Below are 18,718 nucleotides of genomic sequence, written 5' to 3' on the forward strand. Positions count from 1 at the left end.
CGAAGGCCTATTTATTATTGAGAAACAATGGAAAACCCTTCACATACCGAAACCTAACCCTAGAAGATGAAACGCCAAATTGTGGGCCCCGTTTGGGTAAATTGGTACATCAATTTCCCGGGGTCGTAACTTTGGCATACGATCTCCGTTTGACGCGTACGATAGCTCATTAGAAAGATCTATTTGAGTACTACCACTTTGGGAGGCAACATAGGGCTCGGTCGCCCCAGAATTCCAAAAAAACGTCGTTTAGGGCCTCAAAACGGCTCCGGAAGTTCAGGACCCGAAAAACTGCTAAAAATAGTAAACTGTGCTACAATTAAGGAAACTGAAAATGCTGAGAAAGACAATGGTGGGGGTCCAGGTGGACCTGGCAGGTGGCCACCAATATCCACCTGGATCACTCAAGATTCGGTATCCCGAGAGAGATTGTCACTGACCATGGCAGTCATTTCCAGAATCAACTTATGTCTGAATTGGCTCTTAAATTAGGTTTTCGACAGGAACATTGTCTCCTTATTATCCTCAAGCCAATGGACAGGTCGAGGCAGTAAACAAAACTCTTAAGACGATCCTAAAAAGGACAATCGATAAAAATCGATCTAATTGGCATCTCATGTTGTATCCGGCTCTTTGGGCATACCGAACCTCCGTCAAGACTCCTACAAGTTTTACACCTTTTCAGTTAGTTTATGGGATGGAATCTATCTTTCCGATTGAATGTAAAATTCCATCTCTTTAGTTAGCTGTTGAGCTCCTTCCTGAGACTTCTAGTCTCGAAGAGCGCCTCATTCATTTGGAACATCTCGATGAGCAGCGTCGAGATGCCGCCACAATTAATGAGGCTCATAAGAAAAGGGTTAAAACACAGTATGATAAATCTGTCCGTCCTCGAGTCTTTTCTGAAGGCGACCTCGTCCTAGTCTACGACCAAGACAAGGATGCCTTGGGGGCAGGCAAGTTTAAGCCTATGTGGTATGGTCCTTTCATTATTAAACGAGTTTTAGAAAAAGGGGTGTATGAGTTAATCGATTTCGAAGGAAACAAGTTGGCGGAGCCCCGAAACGGTCTATACCTTAAGAGGTATTTTGCTTAGTAATTAGGCAATGGCTTCTTTGTACATTTTGTGTATTTATACATATTTCATCGAGAGTTTGTTGATATTGACACTTTTTGGTCTGCTGTGGTAGGTGTTGATGGATGACTTGGTCTATTTTGGATTCGCCGATGGTGCTAGTCGGCACACTCGGAACCTTGCTTCCGTAACTTGGGTACTCTATTATCCAACTGGTCAATTGATGGTGTCAAGGGGAGTATGCATTGGTCCTGCTTCAAACAATATGGCTGAGTATACTGCCGTCATTAATTTACTATCCGAGGCAATTTCTCATGGAATCGACTCGTTGGTAGTTTATCTTGATTCTCAATTGATAGTGTCACAATTAAATAACATTTATCGGGTAAGGGATCCATGTTTATATCGCCAGTATTTAAGGGTGAGGTTGTTGCAAAGATCATTTACTTATATTAATTATTTTCATATTCCAAGATCTCATAATTGGTTAGCTGATTCTATCGCTAATCAAGCATTAGACTGGCACATCAATCATTCATCACAATAAAATCAAATATCAAAAAGTCGAACTGTATATATATATCATAAAGCATCTCGAGTGTACATAAGTTTGTCCAAAAATAATATACAAAATTGGGACTCAAATGCCCATAATCATGTCCGGCATATCTAATGCCCCGACTCAGGATGAGCGGCTAAGTAGGTAGCTATAGCATTGGCTACACGCCGAAAAGTGCGAACCCAGTCACGTGGCATGCCAACCACATGACGTTGCATATCCTCAGGGAGGTCCTCTATAGCTGCCATCGGTACTTGGTGAGCCAGTCTCACCAAGTGTCACTGAACTGTATGTAGAAGTCGCTCTGTATCAGCAGTCGCCTCTTCGGCTCCTTGGCCGCACCGTCTGTGTCGCGGGAACACATCTGGTCATATCGGCCCAATATCTGGAACATGATCATCATATTAATCATTTGAATCCTATCAAAAATATTTTTCAAAATTCATTATTATATTTGAAAAATAAAAAAAATCATAAAATCAAAAATCACTTACCTATGTCACCCCATGCTGCGGTCGGTGGTAATGCTAGATCGGGATCTCCTCGGAAATCCAACCCAGCATAAGGGTAGTCATCTATGGTGATGATCTACTTCTCCCACCAGGAGAAGAAGTCATCGTCAAATGCAGTCCGTGGGATGTCCCCACCTCCTAGGTGTTTCATCAGGTCAGCCCACGTGCCCATCCGTGGATCACGTGGGGTGCTGATTGAAACTGGCACTCTAGGACGAAGTGCTGGGACTCTCTCAAAGAAGAAAGAGCACAAGATGGTCCTGTATCCAAAGTTCTTGGTCTGCCCTCTCTTGATGGAAGCAAGCTGGCTTTTTAGGCTAGCCAGTAGAGGAGTACACCAGTCAAATACGGTAGTGAGACAATCTACCGCCAGGCTCATAGCTGGTCATGATGCCTGGTGCAGAGATGCTGATCCGTTCACTCTGGCTATGGTGAACAGGATTATCCTCAGTGATAAACTTGCTACATGTTTGATTGGGATCTGACTCCCAACCTTTTTTGGATGTCCCGGGCAGTATATATGAACATAATCCTCGATCGAGAGATTACTTCGTGTCCTGCCCCTGGAACGCACTATCTCTCCCCTCCGGGAAAGGCCTGTGATGAAATAAACATCTTCCACTTCCATCCTAAGTGGCATCTGGTCAATCATAAATGCATCATCTTCGATACTCCAATAGTGAAGGAGCATCTCGAGCAACCGTGTGTTTTCTTTCATATTTGGCAATTTGAAGAATTTTAGCAAACCACATCCCCACAAGGCATCCAAAGCATTCGGATCATTCATGGCCTCATTATCCACTGAGGTATGCTCTCTTTCTCGCCATGTGACTAGCATCCTGAAGAAAAAATGATTTTCAACCGTTAGTTTTTTTGTTTGAAATGCTCACGGCGTATACGCGGGTCCCTTTACACACAGTCACGTGTAGGGCCCGCGTGTACCACTGGTTTCATATACTCAACCCGCGTATACGCCGCGGAGAAATTTTGGCAAAAAATCCAATGGTAAAACCTAATTTAAAAATTCTAAAACTAGTCACAAATTAATGCAAGTCAAGTATAGAGCTTACCTAGTGATTTTCAAAGGATCTGAACGGTTGAATTTGGTGTATGGACGGTTTTCTTCTTTTGCTACAAACTTTTGCTCTCCAACTAAAATGGTGAAAATGGTGAGTCCAAAATTTGTTTTATAGGCTTTGAAAATGCAAAATTTTTTCAAAATCCAATTTTGTTTGGTCTCATGTAACTTTTAACTTGGGAGCTTGGAATGTCGAGAATGGTTTGATTTTTAGGTCATTTTGGACGCTTTTTCGACAGTTTCGTGACGTTTCCATGACTACTGACCCGTCATGGCAGGTATCGTTTTCTCATTGGCATATAGGTTAGGGAAACCATTTTTCTGCTGCATTATGCATACTAGCCTCCATTTGTTGATACATCTGCCATAAGGTCGATCCCATCATGTTATGGTCAGTAAACCATCTTCACTTGTCGATTTTTTAATCATGACACAATGGTAGAGCCATCCTTTTCATGGGCATCCTAGTTAGCACCTCACTGACATTTGTTTCCCATGCTGCTCCGATTTGAGTAGGCTTGGGAGTCCTCTGTAGTCCCGCCATGACTTATGCGATGAAGAGTCATTCCTCTTTGTTTCTTCGCTTAGTTCTGGCCTTATACCCTAGAGGCTCCTTTGTGTTGAGTTGTACTACTGCATTGCATTTTGACCATCTGCACCTATTGGCCTTGAGCCAGCTTCAGTTGGACTCGTGTTTAAGCCAACTTTTGACCATGGCTACTGTGAGATCAAACTTGCATGCCTTAGCCTTCTGCAGCTTGACACACCTTGACCCGTGGAAGGAACATACCTTTGAGTGTCTTTGACCAGTTTCACCTCCCTGCATTGAGCATAGGAATGTTCCAATCCCAGGAACTAGATCATCTGTTTCACCGACACTCGTTCTTTCCATTGTACTATATCATTCTTTTATTCTTTTTCCAGCTTTAGGAAAAAGCCAAAAAAAAATTATATATTCAAAAAAGAGCGGGAACGGGACAAGTATTTCCATTTGTTGGCAGCTGGAGTGAGCCGTGTCGCCCTTGAACAAAGCACTCAAAACAAAGTCTCCTCCACTTGGGCGGGATTTAGTTTGACTTAGGTACGCCTTAACCTTGTTATTGAGTCAGTTCTCCCCCGATTGGTTATCTCTTCCAATAATATGGAGGGTTTGTTCGTGCCTCCTGCATGACGAGCTTATACAGAGTCATCATATGCTGCCACATAGTCACATTGAGTTGTGCTTTTGTTCAAGGGAAGTTAGCCTGAGTCGGCCTCTCTACGGTGTCTCTTGACTCATTTTTTTAATCGGCCATCCCTGGTTGTCAGTGTCTTGTCTATCATCACATCAATTATATTGGTCCTTTACTCGTGCCAGTTTGAGAAGGTCCCCATTGACTTCTTGCTGGTGGGTCTTGTCCTTATCGACGACGACATCCTGCTCTGAGGGCAGGCCTAGAGCCGCACCATGGCGCTATTTACATTATTGATAGGTCACCTTGTGCTCAACGTCGATCAGTATCATGGGTCTTTGACTGAGTGGTTTCCCTTGTGTTCGACATCAGCTTACATTATCACACATTGGGATTCGTGCGGATTGACCCTATTGGTGGATACCTTGCCTCTGTGTCAGCTTTCATTATTGGTTGGTTCAAAGGGTCTCTGTCGTGCGCTAGACACATCTTGTGTATGCCGGAAACGTGCTTCGGTCGGGTTACTACAGCTTTTTCGTCCAATTCCTTCCACATTATTGGCCTACGGGTTACACTCGCGCTAGATTGATGAAGGATGCCTTAATGCCTTCCTTCTAGCGGATCTTTCCCCATCGACTACGACTCATTGCTTTGGGGCAAAGGTCTAGAGTCCATTTGGCAGTACCTTGGGGTTTGTAGTCATTAGTGCAGATCCTTCGCTATCGATAGTGGGAAACCATCATTGTCTCCTGATTGATAGATTCTTACAGGTGTTCGACTCCAGCTCATTCATTCACACTTGTTAGATTGTACTGGGTACCTTGACGCTCATTATCATTATCGGTGAGTAGTCTCGTATTTGTTAACGATATACATCAATGACTGGTAATCAAACGATTTCTCATATGGTCGAATTCAGATCATTTATTCCCATGGTGTAGAAATGTACCACGGCGGTCGATGAAGACCTCAGGTTGCATCAGTATTCATTTGTTCACTTGACAGTTGCTTCTGTTGCTGCTAGTTGATACTGCTCCACCTTATATGTTGTAGTCATTCACGGCGACATTATATATGCTGGCACTTGAGTTTGCAGTGTAGTACCATCTTACTCCATCATGTTCATTTGGTACCTTATGGGATCAGCCTTTGATATCAGTGATCCGTTCTTCTTTTAGCATCATTGACAGTCTTATATGTGATATTCAGACATGTACTTGTTCGATTATGATCAGATGATCCATTATGTATTTTCCAGCTCTTTATACTTGTATACTTAGTGGATCCGCTTGTACTCGATATGCAGACATGCTTTACTTTTTCTGAGCATGGGTATGCCCGCCTCAGACAGTGTTTCTTTCTGATCTCCTTTTGTGGCTTGGCAGGCTGAACTTTGGTGACGTCCTTCTCGGTTTTTGACAGATTTCCTTTCCATGTACTTGCTTAATACATTTCAGCCATCATATACCCCTTCTGACCTCATATATTAGGGGGCATCTGTTATAGCTCCAAATATCACTCTTGATGTTTGTGATGCTGCACTCATGGCCTAGGGCAACCCCTCCTTCTAGACCTGGTCAAAATATTAAAAAAAAAATGTTTTTTTTCCCTTATACGCCACATTTCCCTGAGCTAAACGCGTGTATACGCGGGTCTGTGTATACCCAACCCGCGTATATGTATAAAAACACTTAAAAAAATATGAAACTCCTTAATTTCGGGCGGAGATAGCGGGCTTTACCTGCTGATCACCTGTTAGTGCCCATGGCCCAACTACTCCCAACGAATTCCCAACTAAACAACTACCTTGGGTGAAGTATAAAAGGCTTCCATGGGAAGGCCTAAAGGGGGAGAAAATAGAGAGAAGGATCACGCTACTGAGATCATCCCTGTACTAGGTCTGAAGTCCCATGTGCTTCCAGCACTTCCCCCATTTTTGGAAACCCTTGTTTCCTTGTGTGTTGATGTCTATCTACCATTTGAGATATCATGGAGTAAGTCATGGAAGGAATTTGTTAAAGGCTTGAGATTGGGCGAATCCAGAGATCGGTTCTGCTTGGAACCTGCGGAAGGTTGAATCAGGTGAAATTATTCCTTTTTGTACTTTATTTGTCTATAATAAAAGAAACACTTGTCCTTGTTCCTGATATAAGTCTTCTTCATGTTTATGATATCCATGTTATGGTTCATGAATGAATGGTTGTTTACTTGCATAACTAACTTCCTTTTGATATATTATGAAGATGATTTCTTGATGATGTTTAGTCCACATACTGTTGTACCTTCTTGAATTGATGGTTTTGCAGGACAAAGGAGCAAAAGGGACTTAAAGAGGGTTTGAACCCTAATTGGATCTTCTCAAACGAAGGACCCCCAAGTACGCCACCTATCGCATAGTTTGCTTATATTAGTGTAATGGCTGCATGGAATGTGTGTTTCTTTGTATAGACAACCTCCGGTCTGCTAGGGTATCCACCCAAGAACCCTAGGGGAAAATCTCCCTTATAGTCGGCTTGATTGTTCTGATCCTTCTGTGGAGGAGGAGTGTCCTGCTTTAGACGAGCACAGAGTGTGCTCTCCTTGACCATTGCTGGTGCAACGCCGGTTTGGCATCCACCTTCTGTGGCCTGCTCCCCTTCGTTGGAGGTAATGGAATGTGTGCTTCTCTCAGCTCTAGCAGGCATTGCGCTTGAGTGGTGACTACCTTATGTAGTTTGCATCTCCTCGTGAAAGGTGATGGAAATGTGGCAGTGATCATGGGCTGGTTCAAGGAACAGTGGTGGACGAAATGAGCTAAGTGGAGGGGCGACTGTGGAATGGAGGGAGTTCCACTGGGAGGCGAAGCAAACTACGTCGGATGGAGGCAGAGAGGCCATTAGCGGCTTCTGCCACTACGCGTATTTGGGTAGCGGCCTGAATTCAAATGAGTTGTAGAGGAGGTGGTTTCAGAGGCCGGAGATGGAGTAGAGCGGGGCAGTCTGCCTTTGTTGCCGCCTCTGTGACTACGCATTATATGGCAAGTTTTGGTCATGTTGATACCAAGGGTATGAGACTATATGCAGGTAGACGACTCAGAGTGTTGAGAGGGTGCAGAAGGTTCAGAGTTTGGCCCAGAGGAAGGATTAGCTATAGATGCCGAATGGAGGATGAGATTGTAGAACAGGCTTTGAGTATAATCAAGTCCCGAGCCAAGATCAGTGCAACAGAGGATGCTACATCGCCTACCCGTAGCTGTGCGAGATCATGGAGCTGCTACAACCTGGGTAAAATGGCATTGCAGAGGTAGAGGATAAGAGATAGGGGTGGTGGAGTTAATTTCACCAGAGGTCACCATTGCGTTGAGCCAAGGCGGGTAGATGTAAGTGGGTTGAAGGCAGTGCCGACTTAAATGCCATTTATGGTCGAAATTAATATATTTTATAGATTGGAGTGCAGGGTTATGGAAGGTTGTGTGGTAGGGCCACTTTCCATTCTGTTCTGCCTCCCTCTTAATCTCTGTTGTGTGCACCCGCATTCGAGAAATGTGACAAGGAATATTAATTAAACAATGGTTTAATAAATTATTCCTAGAAGATAATTAAATAAATAATGATTTATTTAATTATTCTTCATGGGTTTAATTATAAATGACTTAACAAATGTGGTTTATTAAGTAATTTCTCATAGTGAATGGAATTTTACTATGGTAAAATTGGCCCTACATGTTGTACTTCGACCTATCTAGTAAATTATGGCTAGATGATCAATTTTTTGTGATAATAACCAGAGACCAAAGTTTCTAGTTCTGTGATAGCCTGCTTGCCATGTTAAGATCTCTGTAAGTCCAAGACAATAGTCAACTTTCAATTTTATCTAGGAGATGCTTCCAGGAAGCATGATTTAAGACCGTATCTATCAGAGGAGCACCCAGGTATTTAGATGGCAGTTTGGCTTGTGAAAAGCCAATAATTCTAGCAATGTTTCTTTGGGTGGCAGGGGGAGTATGGAAAAAGAAAATTTGAGATTTTGTAGTATTTATTGTGGTTCCTGAGGCCATAGAGAAGGTGTTTAGCAGGGTTTTGAAAGCATGAGCTTTGCGAACGGAGGGATGTCCAAACAACATATTGTCATCAACAAATTTTTGATGAGTGATGGCAGAGGTTCCATGGGCAGAGATGCCTCTGAGGTGATGGGAGTGAACAACATGCTTTATAAGGCAACCCAGACCTTCTGCCATGAGGATAAAAAGGAAGGGAGATAAAGGGTCACCTTGACATATTCCTCTGGAAGGGGAGTAGGGATTCGAGGGGACACCATTAACTAAGATAGAGTAGAAGGGAGATGATATGAGATTCATAACCCATCTAACCCAAGTTGGACTAAAGCCAAAGGCAAAAAGCATTTGTTTTATGTAAGTCCAACTTAATTTATCGAAAGCTTTAGAAAGATCAATTTTAAGAAGCATACTTGCTTGTTTGATTCCTTTTAAGGAATTGATGATTTCATGAATCAAGATGATGCCATCCAGAATTTGACGACCTTCTACATAACCTGATTGTTCCGGTGAAATGAGGAGAGGAAGAAGCGATTTGAGACGGTTGGAAATGACCTTCGAAATGATTTTGTATATGACATTGCAAAGAGCAATGGGCCTGAACTTCTCTGGAGTACTTGGTTGATCTTATTTGGGGATGAGAGCTATGAATGTTGCATTAAGAGAAGGAAGTAGACAATGCATCGTTCTTGATTCTTATACCACCTTCCAAACTTCCTCTTTGATTAGATCCCAAAAGTGATGGTAGAAGTTAGAGGTGAAGCCCTCAGGTCCAGGAGCTTTCCCATCTTTCAGTTGAGTTGAAGCTGATTCTACTTCCATCATAGTAACCAGTCACAGTAAGAGATGATTGTGCTCTTCTATGATGATTTTTGAAATATGCTGGAGTATTTTGTTTATAGCAGGCTGTCTTCCTGTTGGCAGCTCTTGATGTGTTGTTCTGAAGAGGTTGATGAGCTCTTTCTCAATGTCTTCATGTTTTTCCATTTGTTCTCCCTGAGGATTCTGAAGATGCGCAATGGTATTATTCATTCTTCTCTAGATAGTAGTGTGATGAAAGAATTTGGTGTTTCTTTCCCCTTCTTTTAACCATCTGATTCTTCATTTTTGTTTCCAGGGCATTTCCTCTTGTTTCCTTCTTTCTTCTAGTTGTGTGAGAAGAACTTGTTCTTGACTTATCATTGCCTCGGTTCTTCTATCTTCAATCATCTTCTGTTGTAGCTCTGTCATACTTTGCTCGAGCATTTTTTGACCTTGAAATATATTGCCGAAGGTAGTGTGATTCCAGTGCTTGATTTTCTTTTTGAGATGCTTTAGCCATTGTTGGAATTGATACATGGTTGATCCTCCAGATGGAGTAAAGTTATCCCAAGAAAATTTGACTATATTTTTGAAATTTGGGTGGGTGAGACAAAATATTTCAAATTTGAAAGGTTTCCTATTTGAGTTTCTAGGTCTTGTCCACTGAAGGGAGATGGGCCAGTGATTTGAGCCTGCTATGGGGGGTATGGAAGCAGTCATGTTACCTCCCAAATGTACTGAGTTATCTGAGATGAGGAATCTGTCTAGCCTAGAGGTTATTTTTTGAGAGCCTGACCTTTTATTATTCCATTTGAAAGGACCATTATTAAATGGTAGGTCTATTAGCTAGTTGTTTTGTATGTATTCTTTGATGCTTCTGCTTTCATTATCCAATTTCATTCCGCCTCCTTTTTTTTCCTCCAATCAAGTAATCATATTGAAGTCCCCCACTATGATCTAGAGTGGATGATTCAGTGTGGAATTGAGAGCTTCCAACGTTTTTAGCAGTGAATTCTTTTGCATAGAATCTTGAGGGAAGTATACATTTGTTAAATGACCATGTATGTTGGTTCTTATGATGTGAAAAGTGGCCTGGATGAAATTATGTGAGACATGGAAGTGTATGAGTGAAATGTTTTGTGTACTCTAGGCTATAGCAAGCCCTCCTGATGCACCAGTTGTGTCTACCGTAACTGTTTGGCATCCCAGCCAGGCTTTGAATAAAATAGAATCTAATGTGTTGTTGTTACATTTTGTTTTCTGCATGAAGAGGATATGGGGTTTTTCATGCCGTATCATGTTTTTTATCATCCTATATTTCCCGGGACTGTTGAGTCCTCCAACATTCCATGAGATGAGCTTCATGGTTGACCAATTGGTAGTGATCTATAGTATTTAGTCAGCTTGGAGCACCTGCCAGACTCCACTAGCATTTCCCCAATGAGGATTGTGCACTGTAAGTCTATCTTTCTTCCTCTTTCCTTTCCATCTTTGGTAGTGTGTTTCCCTTCCCGGCTACTTCCTTGTTGTATGCCCAAGGTTTTGTGCTGGTGTACTCATGATAGTACCACTTCCAGATTTTCGAGTTGCCTGTCCGGTATTTTGTCAAACTCTTTCTTTTTGCAAGCTTGTTCTAGACCAAACATGTCTAGGTCTCCTAGATCGAAGCTCTCTAGTTCTTCTTCCATGTGAATTTGTTGATTACTCTCATCCATGTGGTGGATTGTTTTGAATGGGTCTATCAAAACATTGTCAATGTCCATTCCTTTTGCTGACCAGAGAGCTTTGTTTTTATCTTGGAGAGGGATATGTTGAGAATCTATAGGTTGCTGAATGGAGTCAGTCTCTAAGGCTGGTTGACTCATATCATTAGGAATGGGTGTGGCATCAGGCTTGGTGGTTGGCACGGAGGTAGTCTTAACCATTTTGGAAGGATCGAGTTATGGCATATCTAGGTTTGATAGAAGGTCAAAACTGTTGCTGGTGGATGGTGCACCGGAGGTTGGCATTGCGTTTTTTGGTCCGTGGGGGGATTTTTTGGTATGATTCTTTCTATTCGAAACCTTGGTGAACCCTTCAAAGTCAGATTTTTCCACATGGTCCAAAGGTTTAGGAGAGGCATTTAATGGACAGTCAATGAACAAATTTCCATGAGCATGGCATTTCCTACATCTAAAGGGCACATGTTCATAATATATGGGTTGAATCCTTTCGAATTCATCATGAAGGAGGCTTACTGAATCCAGGAGAGCTCTTCCAAGTTGCATGTAAATGCATATGTGAGCATATGATGTGTACCGGTGGAGCTTTGTTTCCTCTGTAGTCTTTATGAACTCTCCTAGCCCGTTGCCAATAGATTGGAGCGATTCTTCATCCAGTATTCCAAAGGTAAGGAGTACATGCACATCCACACCGATGCCCATATGAAGTATTCCTTGTTTGGGTTGAATCTTTCTATCCAATCTTGTAGATATAGAATTGCGGAATTGAAGTAGGGTCCTCCATCTAGACCGCGGTTTTGGTCTTCAATATAGTTAAAGATGGCCATGAAAAAACCTTTGGGGCCTAGCTGTAGGGAAACATGCCCTTTGGGTTTCCATTTTGAGGCTATCCATCCTTGCAGGGCTTTCTCAGTTGGCCAGAAGCCTATGAATTTATCTATAAGTGCATGATCTTTCATATATTGGATCTGAGCATTGATTCTGTGGCTAGGTAGATCAATCTTGGGGCGTTCCGCTGCAATGGGCTTGCATGTGGAAGATGTTGCCTTCTTTGGTTCTTCAAGAACCATGGAGGTGTTCTCCTTTCCTTTGTTCATATCTGCTGCTTCTTCCACGTCCTGTTGCTGCGCAGGCTGGAGTGGTGGCTGTTCCACGCGCTCAGTTGAGGGTTGTTCATTTTCGTCCCCAAGTGGCCTGTTTCCAGTATTATGGCCTGTAGGAGGAGGCCCTGTGGCCTCCCCCATCCGAATGTTCATGGTTTGTTTCTGTCAGATCAGCTAGATACATGCTTGCAGTGTTGCGGCTTGTTTCTGAAGGCCTACTACCGCTTGCTCTATGTCGTGGAGGGTTTTGTCGGAAACCCTCATCCTCCATTTTTTCGAACACAGAGCCGTTCTTCAGCTCATCTCAATTCAATTTTAGGAGTTTTGATCCAAAAAAATTGTTGTTCATTATATGAAACATTAAAAAAAATTGTTTGGCTTTCAAATTTTCAACCCATGCTAACTTTTGAAGAGGCATTGCTAAAACAAGTCCTTGGACACAAAGTACATGAAGAATTCAATACAAACCGATAGCGACAATATCAAGGGTCACGCAACAAAATCCAACGGGTAAAATACAACAAAGAGAGTAGGCACATAAATGGCAATAAACAAATGTGTTGGTAATGGTCAGCTGAAAAGGAGGACCCGGGGAAAAAGAGGACAATAAATAAAACACCTACTTTTCTCTTTTCATAGAATTATAGTCAAATATGATATAATTCATCGAGAACTAAAATTTTATGAGGTAATCCAATTTAGAAATGTTATTTAAATTGTACATTTAAAGAGAAGAATTGAAACCTACCAGGAAACCAAATAACGGTGAGTTTCAGGAATGTGCCTTGCTCATGGGTCTCATATTTATGAAAGATTTCGTTTGAGTAAAAAAGATGCATTTTACTTGTACTCACTGTAGTAGTAAGTTTAAATGTATTTAAAAGACCTTGAAGTTCAATATTTGTATTCTATTCAGATAATGACTCCTAAAAAATGGACCTTGGTATCAATATTTTATTCCTTGTAGTCTTCGAAGAAAACTATTTTCATTAGAAAAAAATTTCACAATATTTAAAAATTCTCAGGCATAACCTATTTAGATGAATGATAGCAACCTATCCTAATGAAAGGATTTGTAATCTTATCATTCCCAATCATCAATGTTTCCAAAAATTCCTCGTAATCAGTCCACTTGCAAACATGCAACTGTATAATTCTCAATGTGGTCTCACTAATTTCCTCTATGATTCCACTAATCATGTAAGTCACACAATTATCCTTTACAACTATTTGTTCACTTGAACACACCCAAGATTAAAGGTGAAAACACAAGTTGAATCAAATTTATAGAATATTCTACAAATATATTTATTGAATAATGGACAAAATATTACCTTAAAACCCTCGTACCGAGTCATTGGCTTCAAGGGTTCATCATTAAGCATGCACCTTATATTTGCAGCAATATCCCTTGGGTTGTAGTTAGGCACAAAGGAACTCCAACCAGTTCCAGTTCCTTCACTTCTATTCACTAGGACCATTGGAATAATTCACACATACCTGAGCCACAAACATAATACCAATGAAAACCCATGCTTGCAGTAAGACATATACATAACACAAATCCTGATGTACAAGACTCCATAGAGTTATACAAAATTCCTAAATCCCACAATTCATTGTCCTTCTATACCTTCCTATCAATTTATGCAGAATTTATGAATACAACAATTTATCATCCTTCTATACCAAGCTACTTACCACATTGGTTCAATTTTCGGTCCATCTTCATTCAAGTATTCAAGAGTACATCATCCTCTTTTGTGAACAAGAAGCATGTTATTAGTGACAGGCATGTGAAAACATATCGAGCGTTTGTGGTACAACCCTAAGGTTACCACATTCCAAACACCTTATCGGAATTTAAATCCCCTTAATGGCCCCTTTTTAAACTTTAAACCTCCATGCCCTTTATATACATATATCGGAAGCATTGTATACCTTTAAAACCCTGGGACCATACCTTTTCTTTATAATAGATTAAAATACACAGAAATGCTTGAAAAACCTGCTTTAAGCCTCTACCCAGAATTCGAAAACATTTTAACCGTGTGCATAAACCTATTGGGTCCATACATCACCCCTGTACCATTGATTTAACATAATATCGCTATCGCAATCCATCGCAGGCTCATACATACCGGGATATATGTATACGTGAAAATACGTTGGAAACCACACAAAAACATTGATTTTTACCTTTTTCCATCGGCACGCTTACCGTACGTGAAAGTCAACTCATCGAACGCTGAGAGTCGTCGATCTGGAGCGACAAGATCTAACGGTCCAGATCAACTCGCCTAATCGCAATCGGCAATCCCATTGGACTACACTATCGGTGCTATCCCTTTGGCGGAGGTCCGATGCAATAGCGTAATCGCTATCGTCAATAGCAATATGCTGCTTTATAATAAGTCACCTCCATTCCAAAACCTCCGATGCGATAACCTTGCGGACCCGACAAGCTATTCAATCTTTCATATACTATTTCGGGTCCGGTTGGGTCGCGATATCGGAATTCACCGATCTTCCACGCCGATTCCCTTCCTCCGATGCAATGCGATTATTATATCGGACCCGATAAGGCCCAAAAGCAATATTTATAATATTTCAAGTCCGCTTTTCCAAATTCACTAAGTGTTTTACGTTGTTTCTCTGTGTAAATGGGTTTTCCGCTTGCGGACCCAAATTACACTAAACTTGCCTTAGCCACGGGGTTTCTACTGTTAAGAACGAAACCACAGAACCAACACCAAAATTATTCGCATACAGAGAAAAAGAAAGCATTCGAGGCCTCCACGGGTCAATTATATAATTATGCATGCAACACTGATCTTTCCACAATAAACAATAACAGAGTCCCACCTTAGGCCAGATTATACAAACAAAGACCTCTGCCTTAAAAGAAATGTAATCAATTACTCGGTTCCACACTCTAAATCAACTCTCTGTGTACAGACATACATAAAAAACTGTATTTGGGGTTCTTTTCCCTCTTTGGCTCGATTATTGTAATTAGCGGCCTTTTCCTCCTATGCTGCTCATAGGCTTACAAATCTTTTGAATCCATCTCTCTGTCTATCCTCTCGCATCTCTAATCAGAAAACAAAGGAAATTACATATATGGCATACCTAACAGGTTCCTTCCACAAATGAAGGAATAAACTATACATTTAGGAATCAAATCATATCCTAATCTAACAAACTAGACTACTTGGCTTGATCTCCACTTAGGGAGGATCATTTGCCATTTATTCCCAATTCTATTCAGAATTAGGAAACAAATTAACCACTTACATAATTGAAATTAATACAATTTTAAGTAAGAAATTCTTCCTCCAACCTTTCATTAGCCACAACATGTGACCACTCCATCACATTGCTGGCTAGGCCTAGATGCTCCTGCATCAGACTCCCAAAGTTTAAATTAATCATGATCTCCTGATCATGCACTTCTAATCTGTGTCCTCTTGGATCCCATACTTGGTTTGGTAGTCTATCCTTGGTTACTGCTGTTGTTGGTTGTCCTTTAGGTCTCCCTCCTTTATGCCATATTGTCCCATTAGCCATGCTCTCACTGTCTGCTACTGTCCTTTTCACATATCTTACTGCTGTTTTGCTCATCTTAATTCGCAGTTTTCCATTCCCTTCACCTGTACCATTCTTTCCAACCAATCTTCCTTTCTTCTTTTGTCCTGTATTTGTTTTATTGGAATGTTGCTGTATGAGTTTCCACAACTCATCCAATTCTTTGTCCACTTCACTTCTCATGTGTTGAATACTATCCTCCTACAACTGATTGTGTTCTTGAATAAGAACATCATAATCTATGTGTCCATATTTTCCCATATACATTTCTAAAATGTATAAATGCCTCCTCCATTGATCCTTTGCAATGACTTCACTACTTCTTACTTCAATTCTCAGCATACCTATAACTTCACAAATTTCTTGAAATCTCATAATTCTTCCTACTTGTTTGGCTACTTGGAATATTTCTTCTTCCAGTAACTTCATTTCTGCACTCTTAAGGATTATGGTATCATATTTGTCTACTTCTGAGATGTCACTTCTAGCCTCTTCTTCATCAATAAATTCTTGTAGTATAATAGTAATTCTGTTACTATCATTTCTTGAATTCATTTCTAGTTCAACACTCCCATACTGTAGATTCAACATCGTTTCATCTTTCTGAGACATTTTGATCTCCCCCTTCATTAATTTGATCTGTTCTTCAGAATTAACTCCTTGGTTCAGATTGACTTCACATTGCCTTGTTCCTGCATATAAATCTTCATCAGAAATAATCAATTCAATAGACACAAATGCTTTACCTTGCTTCCTCATTATGCCAACACTTCTGACAACTTCTTCCCCGTATTTTTCATCCATGGCAACTTTGTTCTCATTCAGTTTTGGTTGTATAGTCTGACCACTTATTCCTTGGTTTCTTGCCTTTTTAACTCATGCCACCAATCCGCCATTTCATTTGGAATTTCTCCCAAACATTCTGCACAATCTTCATTGTCTGCATCATTTGTATTTAGTCCTTCTCTTCCCTAGCTTTCTTCAAGGTCAATGATCTTCAATAACTGTTTAACATCTACAAAGTCTTCTATGTCAATCTTCAGAAGTTGCTCTCCTTTGGCTTCAGTCTTAAACAATTGTCTAATATCTACATAATTTACTACAACTATGTTTAACAGCTGCTCTTCCCTCTGCATCACATGATTATGTGAGTTTCCTTCCTTTAATTTCTAAAAAATCATATCTACATTGTTCCCTTCACTTATGACAACACTAAACAGTTGCCTTACCTCAGTGTATCCTTTGATCTCAATAATTCTTTTTCCATCCTCCTTTTGAATTATCCTTTGGATGTCATCTGACTGGACTTCTTCCTTCACTTGGCTGTAACTTTTCTCCTTATTCTGCATATGACTGTGAGTGGTCATCTCTTCACCTGTTAATATAACAGTTTCTAATAACTACTTGTCTTCCCTCAAGTCTATATGACCTGCAAACATACAACAAATTTCAATTCTCAAAATACAATACCTTTTATCTTCTTTTGATGCTTCAAGCACCCATCCTCCATCATAAATCTTTTGAATTTCAGCAGATCCTTCATGTTGTGACTCCATTCCTTTGAGTCTTTCCTCCTCTAACAAATCAATATGAATTTGTTCAAGTTCCCTGAACTCGTTCATCAGCTTGCCATTCCACCTCTGTTGTAATAGCTTCTAATTGACCCTTTTTTTCATTCTCCATCTGTATCTTTAGTCTTCTCTTGTCTTTCTTTGTACAACGAGACTAATCTCTTGTTCTTCATTCTACTGCCAGTTGTCATACTTTTGCAGTCTAACGCCTTCCTTAAATTCATTATCATGTTGCTGATCATCTCTTTCAAATTGCTGGTTCCTTCCATCTTCATCTTGTTGGATTAATACTCTTGTCCCCTTCATGTCTCTGAGGACATAAATTCCTTGTTTCTCCTGATCTTTCATCTCACCTTCAAATAATCTTTGCTCAATTTCTCTGATTTCAGCATCATATTTATTAATGTTGTCTTCCATACCTACAGTCACATCATTAACTGAAGAATCTAAACATTTACTTAATTCTATAAATGTTAGAGACGGTTCATCTTTATCATGCATAGTAACCATAATCTCCTCTTTATCAGGTTCTGAAAGCTTCATTTCTCCTTCAGGTTCCTTGAGAAATCTTTCCAAGAATTCTATTTGCTTGTGAAATCTCTCCAGCAGTTCATCACAACTTCCATTCTCAGCTTCATTCTTTCATGGTGATCCTCCTGGGTTATCCTGTTTTCTGCACTGTCATATTGCAAGCTTCTTTCATCAATTTCATTAAAAAAATTCATTTGTTTACCTTCTTGTAGTACCACTATGGTATTGTCATTAGACATTTGGTCCACATCAACTTCATTGGATTGTTTCACACCAAACAAAATTTTGTCTATGAACTCCTTCTGCTGCAATAGATCAGCACCTTCGTCCTCTAAAAGGCATTCTCCATCATACTTCACCTCAAAAGCTTCATTCCTATTTGTGACAGTTTTACTAGACTATCCATCGTCCTCTACATATCCTGCAAATATACACAAACTATGAGAATTAAAATCACAAGGCTTCATTGCCTCATCTGCTTCCCTTGTCAACATATCTTCTAATTGTTCTGAACTATGCCAATAGTCCATGAGATCTTCAGCTGATGTCTCATTATCCTCTCCACCCAACATTTCACCTTGTTCTGGTCTACAAATGGAAACTTCCTTTTCTGCTTCTACTTCTTTGAGTTCCTCTGGTTTCTCTTGGGCACTCAATATCTTCTCAATCTTTCTCAACTCTTCTGTTATCTCTAAATTCACTTACTGATTTCTCTTCTCTTGTAGCCTCTACCACTTTACTCTCCTTCTCATGGTCCAACCATGCTTTTGGTATTTATCACTTCTCTGCAACATCTCCATATTCCAATATGGAAATCTATGTCAGCTCTCTCTCTGTTAAACTCTTCTTGGCTCATCCTCATGCCATTTGCTTTGGCATCTTTGCTTCTGCTATGGCTTCTTTCTAAACCTCTGCTATGACTATCAGTAGTCATCTTCTTCTCCTCTCTTTCCATGAGCTCCTCACTCCTCTGC

Source organism: Pinus tabuliformis, chromosome 8 (assembly GCF_031772625.1).
Source record: "Pinus tabuliformis cultivar Carrire ecotype Pingquan chromosome 8, CPIR1, whole genome shotgun sequence".
Lineage (NCBI taxonomy): Eukaryota > Viridiplantae > Streptophyta > Pinopsida > Pinales > Pinaceae > Pinus > Pinus tabuliformis.